Source organism: Sinocyclocheilus anshuiensis, unplaced genomic scaffold (assembly GCF_001515605.1).
Source record: "Sinocyclocheilus anshuiensis isolate Anshui unplaced genomic scaffold, SAMN03320099.WGS_v1.1 scaffold2350, whole genome shotgun sequence".
Lineage (NCBI taxonomy): Eukaryota > Metazoa > Chordata > Actinopteri > Cypriniformes > Cyprinidae > Sinocyclocheilus > Sinocyclocheilus anshuiensis.
This window is the reverse complement of record NW_015558761.1, coordinates 59785-80590: the sequence shown is the minus strand read 5'-3', so window position 1 is coordinate 80590 and position 20806 is coordinate 59785. Positions and strand designations below refer to the sequence as shown.

Genomic DNA, 20806 nt, shown 5'->3' with positions numbered 1-20806 from the left:
CACGCACACACACACACACACACACACACACACACACACACACACACACACACACACACAAAGAAAGGCAAATTCAAATCCTCTGCACTCTGAAGAATGCATATAAAAACAAATGTCCATTTATAGCCACAAAAGAGTGAAAGAGGAGGATACAACTTTGTTCAGCAAACTGAACAAAGATTACATTTCAATGCAAAAAAAAGTCACATAGGGGTCACAAGATGTTTGATGTATGATACCTGGGATACTGCTTCTTATTTTGTCTTCCTGAGAGATAAAAAGTAGTAAAAGTAAAATAGTTGTGTCAACAGTGCTGCAACTATCCTGTGTGATTATCTCATTATGTGGTGCCTTCATACACAGATGCTCCATTAGCTCCATTTAATAAGAGATAACATCTACCCATCCCTCAATCTATCCTTTCTTCTTTCAGAGTGGGAACATACAGAGGGAGAGACAGAGAGGCAGGTGGGCTAGACGGGCGAGACAGTCTGTTTCTTTAAATAGCTGATCACTCAGTTGTTTGCATCGTAAACAACAGAGTATTTTAAAGCCTTCACCCTGTCCTCACTCTTAAAATAAGGCCAAAAAAAAAAAATGAAATTATGCAATGCACACAAGGATAATGATTTTGAACCCACTGCAAGCGCAGAGTCCTGTTGCACATAACATGGGTTGTTAAAATTATGTGCTTGTAAGAAACCCTAGTTCACTAAAATTGGTAACCTAAAAATTGTAGATCTCAATTAAATGGTTTTGTTTGTCAAAAATATGATTTCATATCACTGAATCAATCTAAATATATAAATCTATACCATCAAGACTCATGTTATGGGTTAAATCAGATAGAAATAGGGCATTATGTGACATATAATGCATGTGACACATAATGCAACATTGCACAAAATCCAGGTTGCGTAGCTAAAAGCATTTTGGGCTAAAGGTTGTCCAGTGGGTCTTTGCAGCATCTTAGCTTCAGCAAAGAACTGTATAATATATTACATCCATAATATAACCATATTATACAATGGGTTCTGGAGTTGAGCTATGTTTTTTTTTTTGGAGATTCAAAAAGTTCTTGATGTTTCATTATGGGATCTTTAGATCAGTGTATTTGTTTCTATGATCTTTAAAGCACAAAATAAATGGTTTATAAGAACTAAGCCAGAGTAGAATAGTACCTTACTTTATACTGTCTACTACTTTCTTTAAAATAGTATGTGAAACAGTATGTAGTATGTAATAATATAAATGTTTCAAAGAGTGGTATGCTGCAATATCAGAGCGACGTCACAGTAGAAACCAATTACAGGCAGCGACGAGACAACGGTTTACGTAAGAAATTTATAAAAAAATGTACATGTGATAAGTACGTCTGAACTAGTTACGTTGCCTTACAATACGCCTGATAGATACGTCGTCTCCATGTACGTCGCCTTAAATGAAATTTAAAGTTTTCATTACAGTAGATGTATGTTATAGGCTATTACTTTTATTTAGTTTTTCCCCATAAAGTGGCAATAGTGCATAATAATTGCTGCATAATAAAGTCGATTTCATGTTTGATAACTTATGTTTAGCTGTTACGATGGTGTTGAAGTGAAGTACAGCACATTAATGTTCAGTTTATTAGTCAAGGCCCTTCTTTTTGCTTGGATGCTACAAAAAGTACGGAAGCCCTAAGAGGCAATGCCTGATTTCTGCATGAATATTTCATTCTTGTTTCCTTGTGATCTCGACACAAAAGAGTGTAATTTTATCAGAAATAAAGTTGTATTTATATTAGATATTCATTAGACATTCGATCTTCAGCATTAAATGAGGTGGAGAACAAAGTCGTTCCGAGCAAACATGTCATGAATTTATAATGTTTGGGACGCTAATTAGCCATTTTAACTGAAAGATGAAGGCTGTGATAATACTGTTGTCCAGTAGATGGAGCAACAGGATAAGGAATCTCTTAAAGGGATACTCCACCCCAAAATGAAAATTTTGTCATTAATCACTTACCCCCATGTCGTTCCAAACCCGTAAAAGCTTTGTTTGTCTTCAGAACACAATTTAAGATATTTTGGATGAAAACCGGGAGGCTTGTGACTGTCCCATTGACTGCCAAGTAAAATACACTGTCAAGGTCCAGAAAAGTATGAAAGACATCATCAGAATAGTCCATCTGCCATCAGTGGTTCAACCGTAACGTTATGAAGCGACGAGAATACTTTTTGTACGCGAAGAAAACAAAAATAACGACTTTATTCAACAATTTGTCTCCTCTGTGTCTCTCCACATCACCGTAGCGCCATTTTGGAGAATATCCGCTGAATGCAAGCAGCATACGCTCTTCTGTGTCAGCCGTGACACAAGGATACGTTTTCTATGTGTATTTACGCTTTGATTTGAACGAAAACAGCTCATCCGTGCAGCACGAATGACACAGAAGAGCGTATGCTGCTTGCGTTCAGCGGATATTCTCCAAAATGGTGCTACGGTGATGCGGAGAGACACAGCGGAGAGGAATTGTTGAATAAAGTCGTTATTTTTGTTTTCTTCGCGTACAAAAAGTATTCTCGTCGCTTCATAACGTTACGGTTGAACCACTGATTGCATATGGACTATTCTGACGATGTCTTTCATACTTTTCTGGACCTTGACAGTGTATTTTACTTGGCAGTCAATGGGACAGTCACAAGCCTCCCGGTTTTCATCCAAAATATCTTGAATTGTGTTCCGAAGACGAACAAATCTTTTAGGGGTTTGGAACGACATGGGGGTAAGTGATTAATGACAACATTTTCATTTTGGGGTGGAGTATCCCTTTAAGCCTAATATTTTTCGATAGGATTCCATCCCTATGAATTGAAACAAGCATTGATCTACTTCATTTGCATAACTATGGTGCGCTGACAGTATAGTTTTATATAATTAGTGTACATAGAAATCTTTGAAATGTGTATTTATCATTACATTTTTTTCTTTTATAGACCTCAGTAAGACATAAAACATCTAGACAGGATTAAATACAATCCCAAATCAGGAAAAGTTTTTTTAAAATGCAATAACATTTTGTAAAATGCAATCAAATCAAGATCTTATAATACAATCATAATTCTGTTTAATCTTTATTTGATTGACAAAAGTGCAAAGAAAAGATTTTCAATGTTTTTACTGACCAAATAAACTGCAATCTGTAAATATAAGCAAATTGGGACAGAGGCACATTTAACACTGTGTCACATCAACTTTCCTTTTAATTACAATGTTTAATTGTTTGTGAATTGAGGATACTAATTGTTAAAGTTTTTCAAGTCAAATTTTTGCCCAATACAAGACTTCAGCTGCTCGTCAGTCTGTGGTCATCACTGCCTGATTGTCCTTTTCACGATGAGCCATACATGTTCAATAGGAAACAGATCTGGACTGATCTAGCACATTCACCCTGTGTCTACGAAACCAGGCTGTTGTAGCACATGCAGATTGAGACCAGGCGTTGTCTTGTTCTAATAACCATGGACTTCCCATGAAAGATGTCATCTTGATGGCAGTATGTACAATGCCAATATAATGCCTCCATGTCAATGGTACCCTCACACATGCCAGACACCCATGCCGTTTTTTCTGATAAACCCCCATACAATGACAGATATTTGCTTGTGCAATCTGTCGCTGGTGAAAGTCTGGATGGTCCCTTTGGTCTTTGGGACTGAGAACTCGACATCCATTTTTCCCAGTGGACTCATGTGACCACAGCACACATTTCCACTGTCTCTTTGACTATCTGAGATGAGCTCTGGCCCAGAGAACCTGCAGCATCACTGCATAGAATTGATGTATAGCTTTCTGATGAGCCAAACCTGATACCCTCACCTATTACCAATTTACCCTGCTTATAGACGGTTTCAAAACAGTTTAATTTGGATATTCTATAACCCTTTCACTTTTATTTGGCCTCTGTCCCAACTTTTTTGGAGTGTGTTGCAGCCATCATAATCACAATTTGTTTATATTTACAAAATATATTTAAGTTGGTCTGTGAAAACGTTGGAAATCTTTTCTTTGTACTTTTGTCAATTAAATAATAGTTAAAGCGCATTAACAAATCACAGATTCTTGATTTCATTGCATTTTACAAAACATCCATACTTTTTTTTTTTCCTGATTTGGGGTTAGTATATTGCTGTCCATTTAAAATGAAAACACAATTATATTTGCTTTTTGTAGATAGTATACAGGTATTATAATATTTCTATAAAGACACATTTACTGCTTAATCCCTTTAAAGAAAAAGACCAATTACCAATTAGAAATATAGGGAGGTAAACTTAAGGAAGAACCCACAAATATGGGGAAACAAAGAGGACCATCACATCAAGATGTACTTTTGATTCAGTTACTTTGTATGAATTGAAGAGAGCGCTTACAGAGGTAAAACAAACATCTCCAAGCAAAGATCATATATTTGTTATTAAATGATTAAACATTTATCTAAAACATCACGTATTGTTCTTGTTGTGATTTTTATTCATGTTGGAATATTTATTAACTATTAAAAAAATATTGTGTCTATTTTGTACTTTTAAGTCATCAAAATAATTGGATCATAATATGAAAGTGTACTTTGATTTTTATTCTTAGTATTTTTTTTATTGATCTAGTATTCTGACAATCCAAAACCCATGATTCAGTGAGTTATGATGACTTTAAGAGCTTTAAGACCACTTCCCACAGTATACAATAAAGCAATGTCAATTTTTCATTCTTAGTTTAATTCCATGAGCAAGCAGAGTAAGAACAGTGCCTTCAAGTGATTACATTTGAAAACAGCAAAACACTGAGTCAACATAAATTAAAATGGGGAAAATGATACAAGAAAATAAATAGATAAACACCTAAACTGACAGAGTGGTTGTTAACAATGGATAAATATGGGATATGTATTAGAATTATTACTAGTGTTGATAGTTTTGGTAAAATTCGGTAAAATGAGCCATTGTGCTTATCATAAGGAAGCAAAAAATCATATATTTGAGGGACATGAAAAAGTCTTGCATAATAGGAAAAGTCTCAGAATAACTTTTATGTTCCACAGAAGAAAAAATCATACAGGACTGGAATGACATGAACATAAGTAAATGATTACTCAGTGATTACTTGGTTATGAAGTTCTTGATTTTGGTTAACTATCCCTTTAAGTAAAATACAAATACATCCTTTTAAGTTAAATAAAGTACAAGGCTATAAGCATCAACATATACTTAAGATATTACTTTTTATTACTTATTATATTACTGGATTATAAATAAACATGTTCATCTTTAATTTTTATTACTGTATAATACTTGGTAAAATTACAGCTCTGCTGACGATGTATTATTTAGAGCACAAGTCTAAAGCAGCGACATACTTATCAACGACGTTGTTGTCACACGTCTGTGGAGGCGACGTACCCTTCTCACACGTAAAAGTACACGACTTTTCGAGGTCGAGGGTAGTAGACTGCTCCTTCTTCTCCTGCTTAGCCTTAGAAATGGCACGAAACACACCTCATAATCCTGTCACATAACACTCGCCATACACACACACACACACATACATACATATATATACACATATATATATATATATATATATATATATACAGTGGGTACGGAAAGTATTCAGACCCCCTTAAATTTTACACTCTTTGTTATATTGCAGCCATTTGCTAAAATCATTTAAGTTAATTTTTTTCTGAATACTTTCCGTACCCACTGTATATATATATATATATATATATATATATATATATATACTTTTGGAAATGGAGTGCACTGTGGGAAATACTATTCCAGGCAGTGTGCTCTCATAGTATAATAGACAGCAAAAATAAAGAATGAATGATATAAATACTGAATTATGGTAAAATAAACAAGCTTTTAAGTAAAGAGCTTTGTAAATGTGATTAGTATGCAGTAAGCTTTATTTTGCATATATTAATCTGCATATAAATACAGCTTATCGTGGAAGTGTTAAGGTCCATGTTTGAGAATACTTAATTTTTGATACGTTAAATATGTTTGCTGTTCTTTCTGCAGTGGTGGCATAAAAACTGCTGAAATGAAGTGTTTTTGTTTAAGGACACCTTAAATACTCAACTATGTGTCTGCCAGCTCATGACTTCAGCACTGAAACATTATTCAGCCTCAGTACTGACAGCAACTCTATTAACTGTACATAAAAGACCACTTTACTTTTTTATTAGCTTCAGATTTAACGTCCTGAGATGTTAGACAAATTCTGAGTAAAATCTAGTTCACTTTGCATGCTTTTACTCGGCACCTAAAGCCTGTGACTTTAAATTTGACATTCACCACACATAAAATAGAAACAGGGAATTCAAAAGTAGCTGAAATGCACAAAAATAACAAATATGGGAATATAACATGTAATATTTATAATATTGAATTTGCAGTGCAAAATATTGTGTAACATATAATTTATAATATAATATAATATTTTAAAAAATATAAAACGATTAATTACTTATATAAAATAATACTTTACCCAAAAATTTAAATGTACTCACCCTCAGGCAATCCAAGATGTACTGTAGATGAGTTTGTTTCTTCATGGGAACAGATTTAGAGAAATGTGTCATTCCATCACTTGCTCAACAAATGGATGCTCTGCAGTGAATGGGTGCCCTCAGAATGAGAGTCCAAACAGCTGATAAAAATTTCACAATAATCCACAAGTAATCCATAAGTGATTAAATGCTGAATTTCTCCATATTTTTTTTTTTCAATGAAGAAACAAATTCATTTACATCTTAGGTGGCCTGAGAGTGAGTACATTTTACTCAGCAAATTTTCATTTTTGGGTGAACTATACAGTTTTTTTTTTTTTTTTTCAAATGCTTACACACAAAATCTTTACTTGTCACACAATTTCTGAAACCTGACACTCAAACATCAGAACCACACACCAAATCTGCAAAACCATACACTAATTCTCGGCCTTTCAATTTCATAAAACACTTTTTGCAACACACAACACACAGTTCTTTATGTAACACACAACAATCTAACATGAATTAATATTATGGCAAAGTTGTTTGCAAATGTTTGCTTTTGAGATGTCTTTGTGATATTTTGAATGCAGTGCTTCATTTTGCAAGAGATGTGAGGCATTTTGCATTTTGTGTGTGCAATTCTTGGATTTGTGTGTAAAGTTTTGAAAAAAAGAGGCAAAGTTTTGAAAATGTGTGTAAGCAGTTGAAAAAAAAAACACTGTAAAATACCAGTCACTCCTCTGTAGCTCTACTGCCCCCAAAGGACAAATATGGTATATTAGTTTAATGATATCATTGCTGTAGTTCACTTAGTTAATTAAATGTGACTGGAAAGTCTCTCTCTCTCTCTCTCTTTAGCAGTATTATTGAATACAATAGGAAATATGGAATTATTATCAATGACACTGAAGTGTGCAATCTCACATTCTCATTCAAATGGTAGTGTGTGCTCAACATACATAAAATGGATTGCATCTGTCATACAAAAAAAAAAGCAATCCTTTAACACACACCAACCCACAAACTCACTCATCTGCACATGAGGTTGTGAATCTAGTGGAGCTTCTGGTTTCAGAAATGCAGAATGTGTGATGGAAAAAGAGGTAGCATTTGAAAGAAATGGCACATTTTTCTTCTTTTAAGAGCGAGGCAGAGGATGGCCAAATGCAGAGGTTACTGCAGGACTGAGGCTGTGAAAGTACAAACTCCACATTGTGCCTCTTTATTTATTTATATAGAATTGGATTGGAATTTCTGGGGTTTGGCCCAATTCTTTAAACCACCAGTGGTGTGTGTGTGTGTGTGTGTGTGTGTGTGTGTGTGTGTGTGTGTGTGTGTGTGTGTGTGTGTGTGTGTGTGTGTGTGTGTGTGTGTGTGTGTGTGTGTGTGTGTGTGTGTGTGTGTGTGTGTGTGTGTGTTTGGCCGCAGGCTGCTCGGCTCTCAGAGGCCCTGGTCAAATTTTCAAATCTTTTACCTCTGCTCTTCTGACCCAGTGGTGCAGGTCTGGTTCTCTCTGTTCAAAAACAGTCTCTCAAACGAGAGAAAATCCATTATTTATTTTACTCTCCTGCTCTTTTATTCTGTTTTTATCTATATATCTAGGCTACAAGAGGAAGTTTGGAACTTTGCAACAGTGATAGACGCTAAATTATAAAGTTGCTGCATGCATTGAGAGAGAGAGAGAGAGAGAGAGAGAGAGAGAGAGAGAGAGAGAGAAGTTAGATTTTTTTTTATTGATTGATTGTATGATGGAGGATTCTAGTAAAATAATCTGAAATGAAGATTGTAAAATTATAGAGGTTATTTTTTTTAAACTGTAAAAAAAAAAAAAAAAGACAGACAGACAGAAAGAAAGAGGGTGTGGTGATAGAGATCAGCCGGCTACATGCTGCAGGGAAACTGTCCCATCACAAGTTAGCTGGCATAACTTACTGACATTAAAACAGGAGCGAGTCGTGCACTTTTATGCCAGTAGCATTTGTCAAGCTGTGCTTGAATCTTTCTATTTGTTCATTTACAGGAAAAGTTCAAAAATGAAAATTCCAACATCGCTTAAAAATCTGAACATCATTTCTAGACATTCTTTATGACTGACTTTCTTCTTTGGAACACAAAAGGAGATGTTTAGCAGAACGTTTATGCTGCTCTTTTCCTGATCATATGAAATAATATGACCTGGATAGGTCTGTGCGACTAATCCAGTTTTGATTTAATTAATCAAATTAATCCAATGATTATGAAACCAAGATAATCATGAAAACTTTTTCATTTGTAATTTATTTATGTATTGATTTATTATTATTATTATTATTACCATGCCCACTTTTTTAGCGTTTTTTTTTTTAACTGTGGTGAGAACTAACCAGTACTGAAACGGGGGGTTTCAGTACTGGTTACACTTTAAATGTAAAGCTGGAAGCTCATTGGCTGAGTATGCAACATGAACCAATTAGCTTGTGCCATGTATTTAATGCTGTGAATACCATCAATTTGTGTTAACGAGCCATCGGCGTGCGCCATCTACTGTTTCATGACAGAACTTGGCATATATATGATAGCTTTCTGAATTTTCATCTTTGGATGAACTTCTTCTTTAAGTGAACTTTTGCAGATTTATTACCAATGCAAATGAAGTTAATTGGACTTTTGCTAATGTTTGTATGTGTGTGCATAGGTGCCCTGTAATGAAGGAAAGCCTGTATTCCCCTAGAGGGTCAGATTACAATTCATGACCAGCACACAACACACACGCGCACACACACACACACACACACACACACACACACTACAGACCCCCAAGGAACCACACATTCCAATACAAGCAAATCCAGCACACATGCAGTCAGAAATCCAAACCCAAATGCTGTGTAGCTCCAACCACAAAGTATGAGGGCCAGGTTTATGTTCCTCGCTGGAAGAAGAGTGAGCCGTTTGAACAGAGTAGGTTTTGTTCAGTTTCTCTGGCATCCTGTGACGCCAGTGCTCGGCAGTAAAAAACTTGCATTTGATTCTGCAAAAGCCTGTGGATGAGTCACCAACACCAATGGAGAAAGACAGAGACAATACAAAAAATAAAAATACAAAAAGAGCAGAGGCACAGATGGACAGGGATGATTGGCAGATAGATGAAAAGCAGAAGGGCCTGGGAAAGAGACCGAGAGAACGAGACAGAATGGGGCGCCTTTTCCTGTCTGCATTCCTCCTTCATTTCTGCAGTCCTTGGGCCTTGGCTTGCATGTGTGTGTGTGTGTTTGAAGGGGGGTGTAATTGCCTCAAGGTGTGGAGAGAACAGAACTGGCTGAGATTGTGCACTGCTGTGTGTCACTGTGGAGTGTGTGCGTGTGTGTGCATATGTGTGTGTGTGTGCGAGAGAGAGAGGGAGAACAAGAGAATGAGAAAGAGCAAGAGAGGGAAGGGGACGTGTTGAAAGACAGGTGAAAATGTTGAGGCAGAGAGAGCAAAGGTATGGGGTGAAAAAGGGGGTAACGTATGTCCAGATTAACAGATGTCTACAAAACGGGAAGGCGGGCGAAAGAAAGGCAACTTTGTAAACTGCGATTGCTAAAATTTGGATTCCAATTTAGTGAAAATGCATTTTGTGAAAGCTTGATCAAATGTCTTTTACTTCTCTTAGTCAGAATGTAGTGCTTTTATGCTGCATTTCCCAAATATACAATAACACTAATTAGCAATCTATGAAACACATATTTTTGTTGCTGTTCAAAGTGCTGTAAGAAAAAGCAAAAGTATTTCCATTTGTTAACATTAGTTAACTACATTAGTTACATGAACTAACAATGAAAGATATGTATAAAACAATTATTAATCTTAGTTACTGTTAAGTTCAACCTTTACTAATATGTTATTACAATCAAAAGTTATATCAGTTATTCAATAAACCTGAGCTGACTAACCATGAACTAACAATGAACAGTTGTATTTTTTGTAACTAACATTAACAAAGACTGGTAACACTTCATTTTACAGTGTCCTTGTTACACGTTACATGTATAGCAATGACAGTAAATTATGCATAATTACACGTAACTAACCTTAAACCAATCCCTAATCCTAACCATAGCGCTACAGTATTACATGTTGTTAATTAATATTGCTCATTACTTAAATGTGTAATTACACTGTAACAATGAAACCTTTAAAAAAGTGTAACCAAAGATTAGTTTATACTGTACCAAACGTATTGCTCATTGGTAGTTAATGTTAGTTAACTAAATGGGTTAAATGGGACCTTGTTGTAAAGTGACTTTTTTTTTTAATATAAACTACATTCACTAGTTTCAGTATAATGTTTCATTCCTCCTCTTAGATAGAATGGAGTGTTTTACTGCATACTGGTGATTAGCAACCCTGCAAAACATGTCACAAACATATTTTCCTATATACAGAAGTGCTGGGTAAAACAATAAAACAAATATAAATATACAATAGAATATTGTGGGGAAAAAAAACATGTAACACAATGAAAAGCAGACTGAGCAGAGTGAGGCAGGAATAGAGAACCAGGTGCCAGATAGAGAGAGTGAACGAGAGAGAGGGTGGGCAGAAGTTTTGGGGGAAGTTAGCACCCCACTGGGGCTGGCTTTCAGGGTTCAGTCCTCTCGAATGAGGGGAGGAAAAGGGAAAAGCAGAGAGAGAGGGAGGGAAGGTGGATCATATAGGCTGTGGGTTTGTGTTAATTTAATGCCACATTGTTTCTCTCACACTCTTCTGGAGGAAATGTGATTATGATGAGACTCATGAGTCAGCCATGCAGATGCACCGGTGTGATTTGCTGAAGAACAAACTGGCGAAATGCAACAAACAGAGACAAGTGTCAAACACATACATGCATGTTGCAGAATAAAGCCTTTTCATAAAATTGCTTCATTTAAAAGTCATATATTACATGCTTTTTTTTTTTGCTCAGGAAAATGTCAAACTGCAACATCTGGAGCAAAAACATAAAACATGTCTGTCATCATTTAATCAAAGTGTCCTCACTGATGCAGTTCTAAAGCAGTCTCTGTAAATATGTCTGTAGTCTTCAGCACTGCATTCTAAATAATGCACACAACCATGAAACACATGTCGAAGTAAGAACATTGAATGCAGACTTTGGCTGGGTCAAGACAAGTTTGGAAAACATTGCAAAAGAATACAGAAATGCAATACAGAGTCAACAGGGACAGTTGATGTAGATTTCGGCATATTTCAGTAGCGACTGTTTGGAAGAGTTACCACAGATCTGGACAGCATTAAGTTGTGGTGCACTTGATGAAATGACAAAACTGAGAGAAAAATAAAGATGATGTAAGTCGGGAACAGAAAAATAAGAACTGAAAAGTAAAACTGTCAAGGAGAGGTGAGAGCTGGGGCCGATAATAGGACTGCCAGTGAAAACTTTGCAGAAAGAGAAATGTTGAAGGGGTTTTTGAAAGGCTGTGAGTTGCCTAAAGGTGGCAGTAGGCTTCAAATAGTCGCACTGTGCATCCGTAAACCTTTGCAGTCAGACCAAAACACACTTCTTCTCTGCTGGATTGAAACGTTACCTTTTTTGGTTTATTTTTGACATTTTATTGCCACTTTTATTAATATACTTTTATTGTGAAAGGACAGGAAGTGAGAATTTTTTTAAAATGGTTAAAAAAAATCTTGATGTTACTGTAGACTTTAAATCTTGACTTGACAAAGCTTTGTTTCAGAGTTTTGAAAAAGTTTTTAAATGTTTTTTAAACGTTTAAAGTCCGTGTAAAGAGAATTCTGAGAATTGTTTCTAAACACAATGCAGGAATGCATTTATAAAAATGTTAGAAATGTATTGCACGTTACAAAGACTCTGAAGTATGTAGTACTGCATTGTGGAGTTAAACAGTTTTTCACCAATTCTGTGTTCAGGATTTTTTGGGCGGGGCTAAAACGGTGGCTCGATGACGCAATGGAGCCACCGAGCATGGCCCCTCCCCTAACACTATAAGACGTGTGTTCGACTTGAAGCAGCACTGCGCAGATCGATCGGTGTGTGACATCAAAGTACAGAGCTATAGAGAGCAGTTGGCTCCTCATGCTTTCGAATCGCTCTCGTGTCTTACACTAATCGTTCTGCACAGCCCTGCTTCAAGTCGAACACACCTAATAACTACAGCGCAGTGGTTTGCCCGCTCAGTCGCATGTTACTGCCGTTCGTTACTACAGCCTAGCGGTTGTCTTCGTCACGTAAATGCATAATAACTGGTTGCAATAATTTACAAAACAGCTCGGTCTCCTCAATTAAATAAGCTGCAGAGGAAGACAGCTGAGAGAGAGACGGCAGCTTTTCCGCGAGTGGGCGTGGTTTCAGCGCTGCCAGCGGACACGCCCCCAGCGTCTGAGAGCAGAGAATACTATTTTTTTAAAGATTTTGATAGCTTATTTTATTCACTTGGCAGTTTTTTTAGCATTCAAATTTGGCTGGGTGATTAATAACACATTTTTTCTGTGGTGTGACATTTAATATTGACTATACACGGACTTTAAGTTTCTACATTACATTTAGGAGTAGGTTATTAGTGGTGACTATGGCAGAAATGTACAGTAAGAATCATGCAGTTAATTACAAATTACACGTAATCAAACAGACGGTGAACACTATTAACTGCAATGATTATACGTTGTGATTAAACTTTGCGATTATGCAAAATTTGGTAGTTTTATATGTTGTTCCAGGGTTAGCATCATCTGAGGTCTTCTGGGGGGTCGGCATCATCTCTTCTCAGGTGTTCGGTTATCTCAGATCTTCGTAAGGGTTGGATCCAGACTGAAGCTTGACTCATTTAAGTCCAAAGGTCCAAGACCACTAGTGAAAACGCTTCAATTTTGCATTTTCTTTGTTTAATACAAAATGTTTCATTATAAATTGAAAAGCTGAATCAAACGATCATAATGAATTTCAGAATGTATTTAATGTCACAAATATATAACAAATATATTTCAGATCTACGTATATGGTTTACATTTGTTTGGGTAAAATTCAGAACTGGAGAATTTGGTATTTAAGTAATTTAAAGTTGCTTATCTATCGTTCTCGACGTCTAAAAGGTCTAAAACAAAGTTTTATCAAGTCAAGATTTAAAGTATATAAAAAATGGTTGAATTTCAATTAATTGTAATTGTACTTTTTAAATGACACTTATTTTACTTATTGTATACTCCAATTAGAATTGCAATTCTGCATTCAGTTTATCTAAATTCAAACTCAGGAATAGAATTGGAATTTTAAAGACATTCTTCATTCTGAAGGGTGCACAACCATGTTTATCAACACCTCAGTACAAAAGGGGGCTCCATGATGAAAAGGAAGGCGATATGTTTCATAGGAAGAGCAGCAGAAGATTGATAGATAGAGGGAGTGAGAGGAGGTCATGTTGTTTGTTTTTATTTGCAAAGGTATAAAATATGATGCAGGCTGACAGGATTGCTCTAGCAGGAAATGGAAGGGAAAGTTTTGTCTTTCAGCCAACCACAAAAGCACCCGCCTCATTCCCTCCCTCTCTCTTCCCCTCCCTCGCTCTGTAATTCCTGCCCCTCTCCCTCTGTTGTGGGCTGAGCTAGCTGCGGCGAGTGAAATAGCGCAGGTTGTCGAGTCACAGTATGTTAGCTGACACTTAAGAGTCTTGACAGTCAGGCTGAGTTTGACAAAGCTCAAGAACTCAACAGACGCCGGAGAAAAACAAGCACAGGGTGATGGTCAGCGTAGAGCTGCACAGGAGCTGCTTGACTCAACGAAGAAATGCTACAGAAAAGTTCAAGTTACGAACAGAGAAGCTGCTGGCTACAGTGACAGCTACACCTGAAACAGAAGTCTGAAGTCCTTGAGACTTTCTCTTGACATTGATAGCTTTGGCAGGAGTTCCAGATTGACTGGGAAACTCCAGAATCTACATTGTTGTTGTTGGTCATCGTCTACTGTGTTGCTTAACCGTATCTGCAGTTGACAGACGGCTTGAGACACAGAACAGAACATCTGGGACAGAGTTTGAGTTCTTGGCGAAGGCTGGACATCATGTTTGACTGTGTGGAGGCTCTCGGGCTAGGGGCAAGACCCCTGTTTGACGTATCCACTCAGAGTTCATGCATGCTCAGGAAAGCAAGCTCCTTCTTCCCTGGCCTAGAACCTTTCTCATGGAGCAACAACACTAGCCTGCAGTGTAAGTGTGATGTCTCTGTACCTCCACTATACTCACTCCAACTGTGTTCTTGATACTGTGTGTCCTTTTAACTCTTTTTAGCATTTATTAAAGTATTCTAGGAGTCTGAGTGACTGTAGTATGTGCTCAGAATCTTGTCATGTGCTAACTGACTTAAATGGTACTCTTGTTAACTTCCTAATGGCTGGCTGCCAGAAGTTTTGCCTAGATCACAGAACAAACTGACTTGTGCTGATAAATAATGTAATTCTGCATATTTTATAAGCCTACCACTACACAATTTTACAGCTGTGCACATGTTGTAAACTGTTCTTCTGTCAACTTTTTTGTTTTGTTTTGTTTGTTTAACTAACATAGGTATGAAATGTTTCATTGTGATAGATGCTTACAATTAGAAATGATAATGACAACAATTACATTTTTATAAACAGTTTTTTTTTTCTGCAAAAGTGACATAATTAAGAGTGTAGTGTACAACATCGAAAGCATATAGATGTTCTGTAACTACATGTTTCATGCATAAATTTGGTGGAAACAATTAAAAATGAATATATAAATACAGTGCCAATGTGTTCAAGCAAAGTATAGCCTTCACTGGACACTGACATATGTGGTTATACTATTAAACATAAGCTATTCGCTTATTGTCAGGAATATTTAATAAAATCCAAAACTTTTTTGTAAATGTAGGTAATAAATAAAAAGGAAATAATGCACACACTCTAGTTTTCAATAATGTACAGAAAACTCTTTAATCTCTCTCATGTGTGTGAGTGTGTGTGCTTGGAGTCTCTTGTGTCACTCCATTTTGACCTTAATGGATGTCTTTAATTATTCAATTATGAATACAATGAGCTCAATTAAAGGATTAGGGAGCCCATGGGGACAGACAGAGAGCACACTCTAAAAAATGCTGGGTTAAATACAACCCAATTGTTGGGTTTGTCCCTATTTTACCCAGCACTGGGTTGTATTTAACCCAGCATTTTTTAGAGTGCAGAAGATAACTGATGATTAGGGGGTTTCTTCTCATCCTTTGCTTCTTTATGGTCACAGGAAAATCCACTGGCAAGTTTGTTCCATATGGAAATGCTTTGCGTATTTATTATGAAATTTAAATTAAGATCCAAGTAATTTAGCATATTCGCTAAACATATGACATTAAATAAATGAACTGGAATAGCACAGTGACTCCAATATTTAAGAGAATTAAAGTGCCACCAATTCACCAAAAAAACCCCCAGAAGATCTTCCCACTTGTTAACAGAATTCTTCAGTCTGCTGGTTTATCCCGAATTACTCTTTGGTACATGAAAAAAATATGAACTACCCTCCTCATTGTCTCCACTTTAGTTTGTTCTTTGTCCAATCATTTGGATTCTGTTACATACAGTAATTGAGCTGACTCATTGCACTGTTTAGAGACTCATTGCAAACTCAGAGAACTAGTAACGGAAGTACCGAAAACAAGATCTATATTTAGGAAAATTAATCATAGGACAAAGCCCATGCAAATGTGTCTGTGCCTTATTCTATGTGCGACTGAGTAGATTTCACATGCCCCTGCTGGAATTTGCCCCTATGCTGTAATGCCATTTTATAGCCAGACTGGGCTGGTTGAAAGAACATTGCACCCCACAATGAATCCATTGACAATGGCCTGATCTCTTTTTTCACCCCTTTTGAACCACCCTCAAGATGCAACAGCTGAGGTCTCAGAGTCGTACCTCACCAGCTAAACTTGAACTTGTTAGCTTTAGCTAGTTCATTAGCCTTGGGAGCTGTTGTGGGCAGTGCTGTCTCCAATTTTAAGTGGTTAGTAACTCTTAGATCTGGGGTCTGTGCGCTTCAATTGATGCAAGTTCAGTTTTCTCGTTTGATTGTTGGTTATGGCGAGAAATTTTGTAGACCTTCACATCAACAAGAAACCTCAAGGTCAAGTTGTTCTCAGTCTTGTTACTGAATGCAAAGTGATTCACTTTAACAAATTATAGTTTGGTAACACTGTTGAACTAAAATGGAAACAGAGATTCTTCATCTCTTTGACCACAATGCAGTATATTTTTAACATCTTTTTAGTATCTTTTCCGCTCTCCACATTGGGTTCTTATTAGGATGGAATAATTTGTTGGCTAAATTCTTGTCGGGATGTGATGGGTTTTTTGGTTAAGTTCTTGTCAGGAACAGGACGACTGACACTGAGTTGTTGATCAGGAATACGCTTTTTAGCCTGTCGGTTGAGTGGGGTGTTACGATGTTCACTGAGGCTGGGGAGGAGGTGGCCAAATGTTGACTCAGCTTCACCCTGAAAAGGCTAAATAAAAGGGTCAGTTTATGAGGTACTATAAAGAAGAAAGCTTTGTATGCATGCTGTTGAATAAAAGGGGCAATCCAAGTTTAACAACTTGCTTCTAAGAAAGACAGCTCCTGTTTTTGCAGTCTTCCTTCAGCCCATCAGGACATGTGTTGGTCCATGTTTGCAGAGGATCTGGGGGAGATGCTAGTTAAGGTTTATGCTTAGTTGTTCTTTGATGTTTGATAAACGGATACTTTCGGTAAACAAAAACCATGGTTGACTTTCACTGATTTAGTCTATCCTTATTCACTCGTTACATTTTGTCAAACAGACCAAAATTTAATATCTGATTTTACTGCATGCATAACCTGGTTTTAATTACCTTTATGTATTGGTATTGCACAATCAAATATCCATATAATCCAAAATTTGTTGTTCGCTATGATACAAAGTAATATTGGGCCACTCGAGATGGACTGACTTTATATGGTAATCCAAAATAAAATAATCACGGCACTGTTACAGCAAGTCCAGGGGCCTCATTTATAAAATGCTGCGCAGAAACCATCCTAAAATTGATCTTATGATCATCTCTCAAATATGCATATGTGTGATTCATAAAATCAACGTATGTACAGAAAACACACGAATGCGTCTCTTTCAGATGTGGATTCGAACTCGGGACGGCCGTAGCGCAGCGACGCTGTATGACAGTGCACTGCCCACAAAGCTATCGCCACCGACCCTCTTTCTCATTTTTACCTCAATTTCATTCTACAGTATTAATATCCAGCTTTCTTCATGTTCACAGTCTGGTCATAGGCAGACAGCAGAACGGGTCAGGCATAGTGTATGTTTAGTATGTAGTTTCACACAGGTGCTGGTTTGGCTCGAGCACAGCTTGTTATAGGATTAAATGAGCTTTAAGTCAAGCCAAAGACTGTGGCTTTTGTTATGTGTGTCTCTTGTGAATGTGAAAAACAAGAATCGGTTTAGTTCACAGGCACAAGCATTATGTGTTTTCAAAGCTCAAATATTTGAGGGCATTATTTTCAAAATGGTGACATGTCAAGGCAGGAAAAAGTCTGTATGCGTATGTGTATGTGTATGTGTGTGAGTACTAGGTGCTCCGGTTTCCCCCACAATACAAAGACGTGCTGGATAGGTAAACTGGAGACATTAAATTGTCTGTAGGTGTGATCGTGGATGTAAATGTGTGTATGTCTGTGTGTGTGTTAGCCCCGTGATAGCTGTTTCCCTGTCTGCACTCAGACATGCTGGGAAAGACTCCAGCATCCTACAGAGGACATGTGATTTGAAAAATACATGTATGTATGCATGCATAACTCCTACAGACTAACCCTGACTTAACTCTAACCCTTTCCCAAAAACCATGTTATCCCTATTTTTTTCCCACCAAAAGTACACACACAGTATGAATATTAATTAATTACACTTCTACTACTGCTACTACTAATACAAGACTACTATTACTGCTACTAATAATACATACAAAATATTATTAAAACTAGTAATGAATATTTTAAGCACTGAGTGGAGCTTCCTTTAACTGTGCTATACTATATTTAGCAGACACTTTTATCCAGAGCCACTTATGAGGAATACAACAATTCATCATAAGGAGGCAATAAACATGAGCAGTGCTAGTAATACAGTTTCAAACGTTGTCTAGCTTGAACAGGGAGGGACATAAGAAATAGTAAAGTGCTCATGGAAGAGATGACTTTTAAGCTATTCAAACATAACTTTACATCACAAAATAAAATGCTATCTCATCAATTCTCACTGTTTTATTTGTTAAACTGAAAATTAATATACTGCCATATTAATTATCATCCCCAACCATGGTCTCATGAACTACATCTCTCGACTTGTGGTGAGAAAAGTTTCTTGTTTGACTTCTGGACTTATATAGATATGTGTAAGTATATATACATTTCTTTCATTTGAAGAGTGCGCATATGCATTAATGTAAATAAATACTTTCAGTGCCCTTATAAAGGTCCAGTGGAGGTCTGTACACACCACAAGAGATCAGAGCACACCACTGGTTAGTTTACCAGAGCATTGTTTAATATGAGCAGTTATGTAAAAGTACAACAAGCTAATCAAATCAGGTTTTAATGCCTCGATCCATCAGGCCAAATGTTCAGAAACGTTGGCATTTACAGCATTTACAGGTTCTGGAGGCAAACCTGAATTGACACAACTTGTTAAATTTCTCAGTAACACTTCAAGTTGAATGTTGGTGAGATGTTACAAACTCTAACAACATGCAGAAAGCCTGTAAAACTGATTGCGTCAGCATTTGACTAAAAGGAGTTAAGACAAATAAAGACAAATACTGTTGTCTTTTAAAGGCATTTTTTTCCCGACAAGAAAAAGAAAGAAACTATTCAAACAGCTCCACACAACTGACTATTATAGAGCTCTTGGGTGATCTTTAAAGTTTCTTCTTTGCTTCTGTATAAAAAGTTTTGTGTTCACTTAAAATCTGTTTGATGACTACTAATGACTAATCTGCATTTGCCCAAATTTGTAGTAAAAAGAGCATTAAAAGCTTCATGAATGCCTTGAAAGCAATAGTGTAACTTTTGAGTTGCCTCAATCACGGAGTTCAGTCCATCCACACACACACACAACCACGCAGAAGAAATAAAAGAAGCATTCATCTCTACTCTCCGTCTGCAAACTATTGTGTGTAGATTAAATATAGTGGACATATATAACAAATGTATGAGTGATTTTGACAGTGATCTCAGTGTTTGATCCATTTCCATATGTTTGTTTTCATTCAATAACTGATTCATGAATTTAATTTTCCTGTATGCTTTAACAACATTCTTTTTTTCTTTTCTTTATTCTAGTACTGTCACGTGTATGTTCATGTTTTCCTTATTTGGTCTTTCCTGTTCCTGTCCTCGTTGTGTGAATGCGTTTCCAGCTGTGTTTAATTAATTAGTTCATTTGCTCCCAGGTGTGTCCCATTGGTGTCTGTGCATTTAAACCCTGTGTTTCCCAGTGTTTCCCGTCTGCTGTTAATGTCATTCTGTCTGCTTAATGTTTCCAGTGTTCCCTGTGTTCTGAGCGTTACCCTCATTAAACCCTTTTGATTTGTATTACTCCTCGTCTCCTCGCTCCTTCGTTCCTTCCTCCCCGAGTGACTGTGACAGAACAGCAGACCCATACAGAATAGTGAGCGTCGCCTCTTCTCCCCGTGTTTATTTTCCGGGTTTTCAAAGTGTCTTTGTTTTCCGTTTGTTTTTCCCCCGAGATTATGGAGGAACGAGCGATGTTCATCGCCATGGCTCAGGTGAGCCCCGACCCTGTCAGCTACGTGAGGGCGTTCATGATGCTCGCCCTCACCAGCTCCCTCGAGGAGGAAACCCTCGTGATGCTGTTCCGGATCGGGATTACTTACCATCGCCCGGCGGAGCTCCCAGACACCACCAACCTTGACTGGAGGAAGGCAGTCATCCGGTGTCTGGAGAGCCTCCGACCCCTCCGCCGGCCGTTCCTCAGTCAAGCCTGCCGAAGTCTAGTTCTGAAGTTCTCCAGCCGCAGAGCTCGCTCCAGTGTCGGCTCCAGCCCCTGAGTTTGCTCCAGTGTCGGCTCCAGCCCCTGAGTTCGCTCCAATGCCCGCTCCTCAAAAGCACCTTGCTGTGCCTGCTCCTCCAGAGCTCCCTCCAGTGCCAGCACCTTGTAAGCGCTTCCCAGATCCCCAGTTAAACCCAGGGAGGGCTCCAGATCCCCAGTTAA

General features: G+C 37.4%; 1 protein-coding gene across 2 annotated transcripts in view; it reads left to right on the top strand.

Annotated features, from left to right (window-relative positions):
- The window catches only part of LOC107681487 (retinoic acid receptor gamma-like), a 46133-nt gene that overhangs the window by 13547 nt on the left and 11780 nt on the right, over positions 1–20806 (top strand). The window lies entirely within an intron of this gene.